Consider the following 13,693-nt stretch of genomic DNA (forward strand, 5'->3'; position numbering starts at 1 on the left):
TTTTTGTGCTTTGGAACCACAATTGGATTGGAAAGCAATTATTTCACTTTAGCGATTAAGGGGTATTCATAAGTTTCATAGGGAGCGGCCCTTAAAGATATCTCATCTAATTTCACTTTGTTTAAGTGAGTTTGTACAAAGCAAAAATGGCTGTGCAAAGACCATATTGAATTTCATGAACTGTATTCATTATAAAGCACATGTAAATATGGAATTATGTAAAATATAATGTTTTTTGTAAATTAGTTTTCACAGTTCCACCCTTAGATATGCATATTTAATATGTGCTATATCTCATCTCTATCTCTTGTATGTTTTCATGTTTAAAGTAGCCATCTTAATACAGCATAGGCCAAATCTATAGAATGTATAGACAAGAAAAATCAGGATTAAGATTTCAAGAATAAACTTTGTCTGTACATAAAATATGTTTGAAAATACTTTTCTAAACCTGAAAATCAAAAACTAGGATCTAATCATGACCATCATAAATCACTTTAGAGTCTTTATCATAATGTATTCATAGAAATAATTATTTTATAGTATAAGCCTTATAGATATGGCTTCTTCATCTGTAGTATCATTGGTCAAATAATTTCAACAGTGAATTCCAAGATTTGTAGAAAAAGTTAGACAATATCCTCCAGTCTGCACAATTAAGCAATCAATTATGGGCGATGTAGTAATAGCAGTTCATTCCAGAATATTTTTAATAAATGTCCAACATATCTGAATGTCTTATCATATAAAGTTCAGTATCATTGTCAATAAATTTGTCCAGTTCAATCATTTCATGTTGATTATCCAAATATCCCCAATTATCATATGTAAGGATGTTAGCAAAGGTGTTCCCAACATGATGTCTCACTGAAATATCAATCAGGGAAATATGGGCCTGATTCAGAGCCACTCGTAAGCGGCCGCTCGTTCGCTCCGAGCGATGTTTGCCCAACAGCGCATGCGTACGGATCGTTATACGCATGCGCGAACCAGTCAGTGCGGTCGAAATTCATGTGCTTGCAAAATAGCAAATGCCTGATAATTTGAGTGACAGAAAGAGGCGTATGTGGGTGGTAACAGGGGAAGGTGCTTGAAAATGGGGAGTGGAGATCTGATCGCAGGCGTGCTTAAAGGTCAAAACGGGCGTTTTATGGGTGTGCATAATTAAAACAGCAGCGTCATTGACCACATCACTGGGTTATTTTATAGCCAGAACTGCTCGCAAAATTGTGGTAGCAAAAACCAACCACAAGAATAGCGAGCAGCTCATACCCTGGTCGATGTACTCGATTAATCTAATAAATAGCGGACATGACGTAGGATGCGAGCGGCCAGGGGCCGTAGTTTCCCAAAAAATGACCGCAAGTTTTGTTCGCTCGTTCAGACCTAGAGGCGTGAACAGACCGCAAACAGCGAACGGTTCATTTGAATAGCCATCCCTATTTTCTGGACGAGCGAGCGCTAATTGCGTCCAGCTCTGAATCAGGCCCTATATTTTTATTCACTGGATCTATGTCTCTTTTAGAACTTCTGGCATCCTGCAAAAGAACTTATCACAAATTATTATGAGTTATAACATAAAATTGTAGTATCAGTCTGCCTAAAGAGTAAATATCTTCTGAATTAATTGGCAATAATTTGTAAGCATACTTTCCACATATATATTAAAGATTATTTAGTAGAAGAAAAGAACATAAAACCCAAATACCATGGTAGTAACTAACATTCCTAACATGTCTGAACTATATGATCTGTCTCACTATTTGGAACAGCATTGGAACTAATCCCTAGCAATGTATAATCAAATAGCTCATTGTAAAAATCTATTGTACATATTATACATACAGCTCTTTTAAAATCTTCCTTACATTGTTCAGTATAGCAAGGAATTTAAGGTTCGTACACAGTAATAATCTTATTACAATATTCTGACTCAACATTTTCTACTTGTATTGGACTAGTAAACATTCCTGCAGTCATTCAAATCTGAGGTGTAGTCTGCTTCATTTCATAAACTATCTTATTGAAACAAAATGGAATGTGTAAACTTACATATGGAAATAACACAATTACTAGTGGTTTTGTCAAGTTATAGTTATCAGTAACCCTTTTTTTCCTTTACAACTTTAATTACATAATTCTCACATGTTTCTATTTTAATTAATTATCTTAGTAATTTCAGTATAGTTCAACTCATCAATAGCTCTGGCACAAATTCAACTATTAGCAGCATTTAATACTTAACCCATCAATGAATATTTTTGTAGAACTGCATATTCTTTTGTGTAATATCCATACACCTTAGTATACACCTTTCTTCTGGTTTAGTACAGTAATCACAAATTCACTTTTCAATAGGGGATAAATCAGCTTCCTGACACCGATCATTTTCCCTGCTTAGAAAAGAGGAAGGAAAGGACTTATTAGAATTAACTCCATCATCCACACTACTGGATGTGTAGTAACCAGACCATGAACCCTTGCTCGCCCTCTCTCCAAAAAAATAAAAAAAAAATAAGTCTCAATTTTCCAATAACCATGATTTTTTCCATCAAGCAGCTAAGAAAATGTAAGTTTTCTTTGTCATCAGTCTATGAGGGGAATTGAATTAGGTGTGAATTGCAAGTACCCTTCGACAAATTATTTTACTCGCCATGTTCGCCTCCTAAAAATGCGAATTTTTTTTTTATAATTAGCCTAATTTAATTTCCCATAAATTTGAATACAAAATCAACAATGTTTGGCGAGGGCGGGAATTGTATCAGTTCTCTCCACAGGAAGAATTTGGAGCTCTCTTCACCAGTATATAAGCGAATTTGAGGTGCGTCAGTCTCTGCAGTTGGAGACGTCAACTCAGCAGCAATCCAGCTCTCCGGCGTCAGATGAAGATGAGGATTACCATCCTCCTCCTCCTGACAAAGAGAAGAGGAAAAAACTGTGGTTTCTAGGTACAGGTGAGTGGATTGTTACTGATTTTATTTGCTGGTCTAATGTTATATGATTTACTTATGTGTGTCTAGCAGGTTTAAGGTTGTGTTCATCCTGATTTATTTTGTTTGTTTGTTTGTTTTTGCAATGGGAAAGCAATAGTTTTTTTTGTTTGTTTTGGGTTATATTGTCTGTCTGTTTTGCTGGGAGCCACATGTGTGATGTGTGTTAGTTAGCTAGATAGATATATTCAGTGGTGTAACTAGGGCTGATCCTAATCCTGTATTATGCTGCACAGGTCATATGGTCAAATGGCTTTTCCTATTATTGTATTCTAATGTAGCACTGTTTATAAGGTCAAATGGCTGATCCTAGTCCTGCATGGTGTGGTGGTAATTGCAGTGGCCAGGTAGGTGCCAGATTTTGGACACTTCTTTGTGTGGTGAATGTTGTTGTGCATTTGAAATGGGGGTGAAATTTGTGGCTATGCTGTAGGCTTGAAAAAGAGGGTTACACCTCGAAATGTTGCCCAGTGGCATATTTGAATATACCACTTTGTATGAGATTCTCTGAGTGCCATCCAGTTATTTGTTGGGACTTTATATATATATATTAAATTGACAGCTGAAAGTAGCTATACCTCGGCCCACTTTCTGGATGTCTCTATCCATCTCACACATGATGGTATTATGGAAACATCCATGTACTATAAAGATACCGTCAGGAACACCCTGCTAGCAAGTGACAGTCAACATCCTAAGTCACTTAAATATGGCCTGCCTTTTTCCCAATTCCTAAGGGTAGTAAGGATTTGCAGTGATCCTGATGATGTTAGATTTCAAATTCACAAAATGATGTTAAAATTCCTGTCGAGGGGTTACCACTGCACCTCTCTTATCAAGGCTAGAGACCGTGCTCTGACGGTTAGCCGTAAAGATGCACTGACACCCGTTTCACCAAAGAAATTAGAGAACAACATAGTTTGGACACAAATGTATACGGATGATAGCAAACCCCTTATGCAAACGGCTAAGGCTATGTGGCCAATAGTAGCCACTGATAAAAAAGATCCCGTCAGTGATGGGATGCTCTATCCCGCCGTCCTTCAAACTGGGGAGAAACATTAGAGATAGGGTGGTACATAATGACATTAGTCATTTTTCAATAGACCAGCCTATTCTTTTCCTTACTCGCAAGCCAGGCAATTATAGATGCACGGGTTGCTCGACGTGCAGCTTTTTAGAAACAGGTGACAAATTCACCCATCCTAGATCAGGTAAAATTTTTCAAATTAAACATCCACTGACTTGCTCAAGCAAATTTGTAATTTATTACATTAAGTGCCCTTGCAGTTTGCTATATGATATGATAAATATTTTCTTATATATTTCGCCTTGTATTAATGTAGCACAACTTTAATTTGGATAAAGCTGCAGTAAGTGATTTATTGATTGATGTACCACATTATATCGGTACTTTCATCATCATGCTTTAATGTTTTTCATCTGTATTTGTCTTTGTTTTGTCATATATTTGTCAATTAGATTTATGTTCTTTTTTCATTGATGTGTATCCAGTTTTGTTATGTACCAATGGTACTCGATCATTATTAATTGATTTATTAAAAGTTATGTCTTAACATTTATATTTATCTTGAAAGAGTGCTCACCACACAGAGTTTTTTCTCTTTCCCCTCTCTTTACCAATCATATCAACTCAAGTGATCACCGCCACCACCTTAGTGCATTCTTTTTTTAAGGATTAGTCACATTACTATAGGAACAGTGGTTATTTATGTATATATATTTATATACATGTTATATTTTTTTTATTTTGTCTGTGCGATGAAATCCCCTTCCCTCTTTTCCTTTTAGTTATTAAAAATTTAAAATCACCAACGTGGAACTGGTGGTGGGCCACCATTAAATATAATCTTTAATGTTTGGGAAGAGAAATTAAGGAAACATCTTTCTCCATTCCTGGTTGAGGGAGTACTTGGAAGTATTGATACAACAAACCAATCAACCATTCCATTGGAAAGTATTGAAGCTTGTGTATATATATTTATATCAGTTTATTTTTTGAAGATATGTATTTAAATATACTTTTATTTTTTTGGGGGGGCAGTTGTCCAAACATTGCATAAACAAACACAGATCCAGATGCAAGATGATTCACATGAGCCACCACATCTACAGGGAATGTTTCTGGAGGTCCGAAAAGAGTAATAGCAGGTATGTTTATTGGACAGTATAAATAAAATATGTATTGGTCATGAACAGATTATAATTATTTTTTTTTTAAAAAGGTAAAAATACAACTTCTCAAGCCTCCCAAAAAGAAACAACTCCAGCTGGAAAAACTTCATCTCACAAAGGATTGAAAAGGGTTTTAAACGATAATCCTGTAGTGACACTAGCAAATGAATCTTTGCCCCAAGTGGCTATTTCATCTTTACCCATTTCAATGCCTGAAGTCATTCAAACTGGAGAAAATATAAATTCCTCCACTGAACCAAATAATGAAAAAAGACAACTTATGTATAAAATTGTAATGGGTATGCTCAGGTAAAGTATACTTTACTTTGAACAAATACAATTAATATTCATAGGTCAGGAATTGCAAGTTGAAGTTGACTCCCCGGAAAATCTTTTTGAGCATTTCCAATATCGTCACCATGTAAGTGTATTAATTATTTAGTTTTTTTATATATATGTTAGCTACAATTTTTAACTATTTTCTAAAAAATTTAAAACATTATAGATCTGGAGAATAGTGATTCAGAGATATTCAAGGCCAATGCTACAGCACCAGAAAGTATGTTTTTTTATTATTTTTTTATATTATTTTATTTAAATTTTGTTAATGTTAAACCTTTTTTATTTCAACAATTTAAAAAAATATTATTATGCAAACAGATGAACAAAGACCTATAACTCCACAGATTCCTGATGTTGGAGATGTTGGAGATATTTCACCTGGTATGTGAAGGTTGAATGTTGAAAATTGCACTATGCTAATAAATGTGTTTTACATTAAAAATTTTAATTTATATTTCTAAAAAGATATTGGAGATTGAAGTGGGATCCTTGACTTTTTCACCAGCATCTGTTACTCCAGGTAGTTAGTTATTTATGAATGTTAGGTAAATTAGGTACATTTTGAGAAATTTTCATTTAATATAGTTTACTTTTTCTAGGATCTATTCTTGCTTTTAAAATCTTGGCAAAAGCTTTTAGAAATCTAATGGTAAGGTCTACCCCTGCAGATAGACCACAAGCACCGGCTGAACAAACACAGGTTAATACGCCATTTGATGCAATCACAGATTTTGCAAAGTCTATGAATGATCAACAAGAAGATCATCGTCTCCGAGTTGAGGGTGATTTACAAGTTATAATTGAAGCATTAATCCAGGTTAAAGATGCTTTGAAAAGCATTAGTCGAGTACATCATGAAGAATTCCATGCCGCACGTATACAAATAGATCAGCATCATAGAGAATCCCTACAAGTAGCAAGTGCAATGAATAGTGAACTTTCCAAAATGTCAAAGACCTTTGAGAAAATTTCAAAACAACAAGAGGTTCTGTCTTCTGTTTTATTAGTTATGTCATCTGGAATAAAATTCTTAATGGAGGAGCAGATTGTCCATCAAAACACACCAATAAGTAGTTATGTTCCTAATTTTTCAAGCTCATTATTGAGAACACCAGTCATGAGGCAGGATTATTTCTCCCAAACTCATTGTGAATTATTTCCATCCAACAGATTAGACCACGTTGTTGGTCAACCGAATATTCTAAACCCAGTTCAAAGCCTAACCAATATTCCAAATCAAATTCAGTCAGGTTCATTGTTGAAAACTCCCGCACTTAATGACTCCATAATACGGAGATGTCTCCTCCCGAAAAATGAATTGATTGTTGAATCCAAAGTAATCCCCGCTATGATGCCTTTTGCCTAATTTGGATTTAAGGTATATATTTAAAAATCAGTTTATTAGCATTAATTAAACGGGTAAAAATCCATGTTTAAAAAAGAAATTACTGTTTGCATGTATATTTATTTAAATAACTGATTATCTTAATTATTGGACATATGGGACATAGAACATATGGGGATGCAGTAGGGTAGCCGACAGAGGGAATCCCAACCGCCGCCTTCCCGACCGTCTAATCCCGGCAAGGCAGTGTTCTCCTCAGGTTGTTTTCTGCCGGACGCCTCGCCCGGCAGAAACAGCCTACTGCCTGGCACTTTCCCCCGCCAACCACTGCTGTAGAAGGCTGGCCACTGAAGTGACCAGAGGTTAAAGATGCCTCCGATCACTTCAGAGGCTAGCGTTCCCAGTGATGCACTGCACGGGTGATGTCACTCACGACATCAAGAACCTGCCCCGTGCACCTGCTGGACCTAGCTAGATCCAGTCAGAGTGAGGCAGTGGCAGTGGGAGCACAAGCGACGAGCAAGTAAAGGTAAGTGTTGGGCTGGGGACAGGACCAGTCTGGGGGCACTGTCTAAGGGGCACTATTTAAGCCTGGGGGCACTGCATAAGGGGCCAGTCTGGGGGCACTACAAAGGACACCACTACAGCAAGGGGGCATTGCTAAAGCACAAAGCTAAACTACAGGGGGCAATGCATAAACGGGAAAACTACAGGGGGCACTGTATAAAGGGCACAAATACAGGGGGCACTGCATAATGGGCAGTTTTGACATGAGAGCCAGTGGGGAAGCAGCCTGAGACCTGTCAGGCTGGATTGGTTCTAGGCGCATGCATAATTGCTAAGGACCCCACCCCGCTACTTTTGGATTTATACCCAGGGGGAGGTTAGGGTTAGGCACCCCTAAGGGACAGTTAGAGAGGGCGGTTAGGTTGGCAAATACCTTTTGGAAATCAAATGTGTTGCGGAAATAGGTGTAAGATATTTGTTGAACATAATTTAAATTCAACAATAAATATAGAACATTATTAATCATGGAAGGACAACGCTTACGTTTATTTTTATTATAAAAGATCATTCAGCTGATTGGCACCCATGTATATATGATATTTTCTTTCAATTTAATTAGCAAGTTCATTTTAAACATTTACTACTTCGACAGTGAAATAATCTTAATAGGAGTTAAATTAGAGTTTATGAGGTTTGAAAAATTATTTGTTTTAAATCTTATAATTTTTCCTTGTCTTATAGGTTTCAAATGTTCCAGTTAAAAAGAAGATGGCAAAGTTGTTTACTTAAATGCAAGAAAAAAAATCACTGTAAAAAGTTTGACATGTTTAAAAATAAAACATTAAACTAAAAAACAATTTAAATATAAATGGCCAAGAAATTATTGTTAAAAAAACATTCCCAGTATAAAACATTTCTGTTTAAAACAGATTTTTGAAAAAAATAAAAATTAATGTTCTTACATTGGTTTTATTTTAAATCATTTCAAAATTGGTTACTTACAAGTAACTTATAAGGTTTTTTGGGGATGGCTAGCACATCGCCCCGCTGCTCAGCTGTCCATAGGAGATCAAGGAGGATGGGGCTAATCTGCATCCTGGTTGTCCAAAAAAGGTTCGGTCCATTGCCCTAAGGGGGAGAAAAGAAGGAAGGTGATTAACATGTGCAGGTTTTCAAGCTGTCAGCTCTGCTCCAGGGATAAGTTAAGAATCAGGAGGGAAGGGAAAGACACAGGTTACATGACACCAGCAATGAGGTTTGCTGATACTTACAAGCTTTTTTGGGGGTGGCTAGCACATCGCTCCGCTGCTCAGCTGTCCATAGGAAATCCAGGAGGATGGGGCTAATCTGCATCCTAGTTGTCCAAAAAAGGTCCGGTCCATTGCCCTAAGAGGGAGAAAAGAAGAAAGGTGATTAACATGTGCAGGTTTTCAAGATGTCAGCTCTGCTCCAGGATTATGTTAAGAATCAGGAGGGGAGGGAAAGACACAGGTTACATGACACCAGCAATGAGGTTTGCTGATACTTACAAGCTTTTTTGGGGATGGCTAGCACATTGCCCCACTGCTCAGCTGTCCATAGGAGATCCAGGAGGTTAAGGGATTTGAGTATGCAGGAAGAACAACTAATGATTACACTGAAAAATAAGAACTAGACAACTAGTACTATAAAAAACAAACATATAACATTGAAAAAGTGATCCAACTTGACCAAAACACTTGCAAAACATGTAACACTTATCTAAAATGGTGTTTAAACTTTAGGAATACTTAACTGTTCCAGTAGAGGCCAAAACTTGAATGATTGGTGATTCAAGGTTGATGTTCTATTGAAAGGAAAATAAAAAAAACATGAAAAACAAATCTGGGAATTGGGTTTAACATCAATTAATAAATGTTCTACAAACTTACATTAAAAAAATGCTGCTATCAGATCACGTCGAGTGCTTTGCCCAAGGCCAGCATCATCAACCACTGCAGGAGACAGGTCAGAATCGAGACTGATCAATGGATCAATCTTGGCCTCCAAACGGTTTGCAATACAAATATTATGTAAAATTGTACAAGCAATAATTATATTGCAAACCTTTGTTGGCGAATACAGCAACACACCCCCTGACCTATCAAGACAACAAAAGCGGGTTTTAAGCAGACCAAAGGAGCATTCTATCACTCCCCTAGTCCTAATGTGAGCTGCCTGAAACCTGTGTTTTGCAGGGGTGTCAGGATTAGCTAGTGGAGTTAGCAGCCAGGGAAAACTTACATATCCTTGATCGCCTAAAATAAAATAAATATATATTTTAAAAATTTTAAATAAAAAAAAAATAAAAAAAGATAATTAAATAATTTACTTACCAATCAGCCATCCATGATGCATCTGTTGTTGTTGAAACATCTCATAGAGGCTAGATTGCTGCAAAATAAAGGAATCATGAGAAGCCCCTGGCATGCCAGCAAACACCTGCATGAAATGCATTTTTGAATCACAAATCATTTGTACATTTAGAGAATGGAAAGATTTTCAATTTAGAAAAATCTCTTCCATTTGGCGGGGGGCCATGAGAGCAATATGGGTGCAATCTATTGCACCCAAAACATTAGGGATTCGTCCCACAGCAAAAAAAAACCCGCCTTCACAGCATTCCATTCATGTTCTGTCTGAGGAAAATGTACAAACTCAGAAACATGTTTCCGCATTGCCAGAAGGACCTGTGACAAACAGCGAGAAAAAGTGGCTTGTGAAAAGCCAGCAATTATCGCCAGGGTCGGTTGGAATGATCCCAATGCCAAAAGATGGAGTGTGGCTAGCAGTTTTGCCAAGCCTGGAACTGCTCTGTTGATAGGAACACATGGTTAAAGATCCTTCTCCAGCAGATCATACAGCTGGCAAATGGCAGCAGAGGAGAGGCGATAAAATTTTATCACCTCATCCTCACGAATCCCATCTAACAACCGTCTTTGTCTATATAGACGTGGCCTTGGGATTCTAGCAACACCTGAGGAAGATGGAGTACTTTCAGGTGCACCTTCAGAAACACCCACATTCACAGCTGATTCATCAGGAGTGGCTGCAATACTCATCTGCACCCTAATTTGCAGCCTACTCGCTTGAACACATGCTGCAAACATGAATTCCCACACTTGAGCCGGAAAGCACTCCATTTTAAAAAATGGAAATTTTTAAATGATAATAATCAATCAAATTATAAGGATACTATTATCTGTGTCATGTGTCTTCTTCCTTCTTCTCCAGATTCAGGTGCGTAGTTCCTTGACAGGTAATACTTCTCTCTCCTGCTCCTCCACCTGCTGCTGCTGATGCTGCTGCTGGAAAGAGTGATTAAAAAATACAAACTGGTCTATTTCTAACTTTGGAATGAACCAACTGTAATGGACTGAACCATTATTGTAATAAGCCAACATATCATTAAAATAATATATAATCAACACCATTTAAAACAAATAATGCTTGGGAAACTTATTTGCTGTAACACACTTAATTTACCTGATAAATATGTAATTTTAAACCATTTGAATTAAAACTCTCACCCCCAAGAGGTGCGGACAGTTTTTTGCGAATTCACGGCAAAATTTGCTTTTTTTTTGGTGAATGATAAAAGCATATTTGTAATTGAATAGCAACATTCAACTTTCACAATTCAAAAGTGCATAGATTGGTATTTTAGGCGAATTTTAGATTTTCACATCATTCACTAGTTAAATTGAATTAGGCGAATCGTTATTCGCTGGCGAAAATTTTGACAAAATCACATTCGACAGCCATTCGCACCTAATTGAATTCCCCTCTATATCATAGTTTATTGTAAGCAATCATCTCCATCTTGATTGAAGAATTCTCATATATGCAACTTAGTCTTTATATCTCAGTCTTTATAGCTCAGTATTTATATCTCAGTCTCTATATCAGCACTCGAGTCTGAGACTTTAGTCCCCTTTAAGCTTGGATCTCTCTGACCTTTTTCAATGAAGGCCGTGGATCCAGGTGTCCTTCTCAGCAACCTTTATAGCTGGATCTGTTGTCAGCATTACTTTGCCTTGCCAAGGACCATCCCATTGATCTGTAAGGGAACCAGAATGTAACAAAACTTCTCATCATAACATCATAGTCTTTAGACTGCATTTCATCTGCTGGACCAAATGCTGGTGTTGGTTGAATATCCCGTTGAGCTTTCCCGAAAGTCTTCTTCTTGTAGCTGCTTAGACAATTGTATAAATTATTGAACAGTCAATTCATGTTGTAATTTCAAATCAGTCTTTGCTTTAGTAACACATCTTGATTGTAGTCCAAAAAAACAGTTAAAAAGGAGATTGAGATAAGGCTCAGGTGTTATTCTAATACTATGAAGCACCAAATGTAGGCCTTCAGACAATGCCATTCCTGCCTCCATTGTAAGTTTAACTAGCCTATTTTTTATAACACCATTAAATGTAATTTGACAATATATAACTTTGATTCTATTCCCATCATTTCGCTTATTTGAAAAACTTCCCCTGTAACATGAGTTCCCCTGTTACTTTAAATAACACTTACAGTAAGTAAACTATACCTTACATACAAATTCCTCCAAAATCTTTTCTCTTAGCATCTCGGAGCTGTAAATTCAATAAACTCCGCAATATTTAAAAACGTGTAAAAAAATACTTTAAAACACCGTGAAACCATGACAAGAACATACTTTAATCCTTTTTTTCTTTGGTAACTGAATAAAATCAATTATCAGTATCTGTAATACTTGGAAAATGTTTAAGTAGGTACTATTTTCTCTACTTTGTTTATCAACCCAATTACATATCTTTCACATTAGCTCTTTATCTCTGGCTCGATCACACCAGTAAGATTGTACAATGCGATTCATATTGTCTGCTCTTAAATGTACTAACCCATGAACACCTTCTGCAAGGGCTGGTAATATTTTTAATTCCACTCAAATACCATATTCTCTTCTTTTTTTTTTATAAAAATGCTTTAATTTCCAAACATTGACCTCATTGTGAGAAGTATTTCCCTCATATTGTCTCAATTGGTCAAAAGTGATATCCTTAATCAACATCAACTGAGTGTCTATACCTGGCTTATCATATGTACTTAAAAATTACCACTCATACTACCCTATGAGCTAATATATTACCCATGGAAATAATATCAGTCTAGTATATGCCTGACACTTAATTACTGCAATTTATTTTTGGTAAACATATCAGTTCTTTAACTGTTTGTGCATGTAAAATGAGAGTTCCCTAAGCTATGCAGTAACCCCTATGCTTCCAATTGCTCTAATCAATGCTGTACATTACATTCAGCTAACTACGTTGAGTGTGGTAGCTACTGCATATCCTGTCACCAACAAAAAACATTATCATGTATCTGTCTGTAACAGCTATCATTGGTAAAGAGAACCCAGTCAGGATTATCTAATGAAACTTCAACAGACATTGCTGAAGTTTCCATTATTGAAAAATATTTTTATATTTCATTATTGCAAACATGTTCATTGTCTTCCTTTTTCCTCACCATCCATAATCAACCATATCCCCTCCTGATGAAGATAAAGAAGATCAATGTAGCACATATCAAATATGACATCTGTGATTTCCCATCGAGAAAATCTGGCTGTAGGAACATGTTTAAGTTGAGCATTATTAAATATCTGAACAAATGTCTGAATATCTGAATAAATGTCTTCAAGATGCTGAAAAACAATGTCCTGTCTATTTAAAATTATCAGTATACAGTTGATTTTGTCCCATTAAACTTTGTAATTTGCTTCTGCAAAAAAAACAAAATTGTTTAGTATTTTTTTACTGAAGTCTGAAACAAATTAGAATATAGCAGCAGATCACTGTTAGATTAGGACTGAGTCATCTGTAAGAACAAAATATATTGCAGATTATTCTTCAAATATTGTAAACTGTTTCTGACATTTTTGGAACAATACCCCTTTCTTTTTAAGACACTATGTAGATACTGTGATTCTATTAAAAAATATATTTCATAACCTTCTTTTATCAGTACCCTTGGCTCAGGTACAAAAGAAACCTTATGATGCAAGAATACAGCACAATCTCATGCCTTGAGAGAGTTTGAGTATCTTATTCACTTGAAACAAAAGTTGTTTTTTTTTTCATCAGTCTTGCTGCTGGATCTGGGAGGGGTATACAGAGAGAGTGGTTACAAACACTGACGTAGTAAGGGCCTGAAATTGTCCCGTACTGGCGCAAATATAGTTTCCCACAGTACTTTCCTTTAGAATTGGTTTCCCAATTATTAATAATTCCGATGAGTGCTGTGTTTT

General features: G+C 36.3%; 1 long non-coding RNA gene across 1 annotated transcript; it reads right to left on the reverse strand.

Moving 5' to 3' along the window:
• Positions 1-694: 694 nt before the first annotated feature.
• Positions 695-9,173, reverse strand: LOC148511562 (uncharacterized). The gene is made up of 4 exons (XR_015868720.1): positions 8,910-9,173; positions 8,652-8,766; positions 8,383-8,508; positions 695-2,912 (listed from the first exon to the last, which is right to left on the reverse strand). It is a non-coding gene; the product is annotated as an uncharacterized LOC148511562 (long non-coding RNA).
• Between the last annotated feature and the right edge of the window lie 4,520 nt (positions 9,174-13,693).

This window comes from Taudactylus pleione, unplaced genomic scaffold, assembly GCF_031769625.1.
Source record: "Taudactylus pleione unplaced genomic scaffold, aTauple2 ptg000305l, whole genome shotgun sequence".
Lineage (NCBI taxonomy): Eukaryota > Metazoa > Chordata > Amphibia > Anura > Myobatrachidae > Taudactylus > Taudactylus pleione.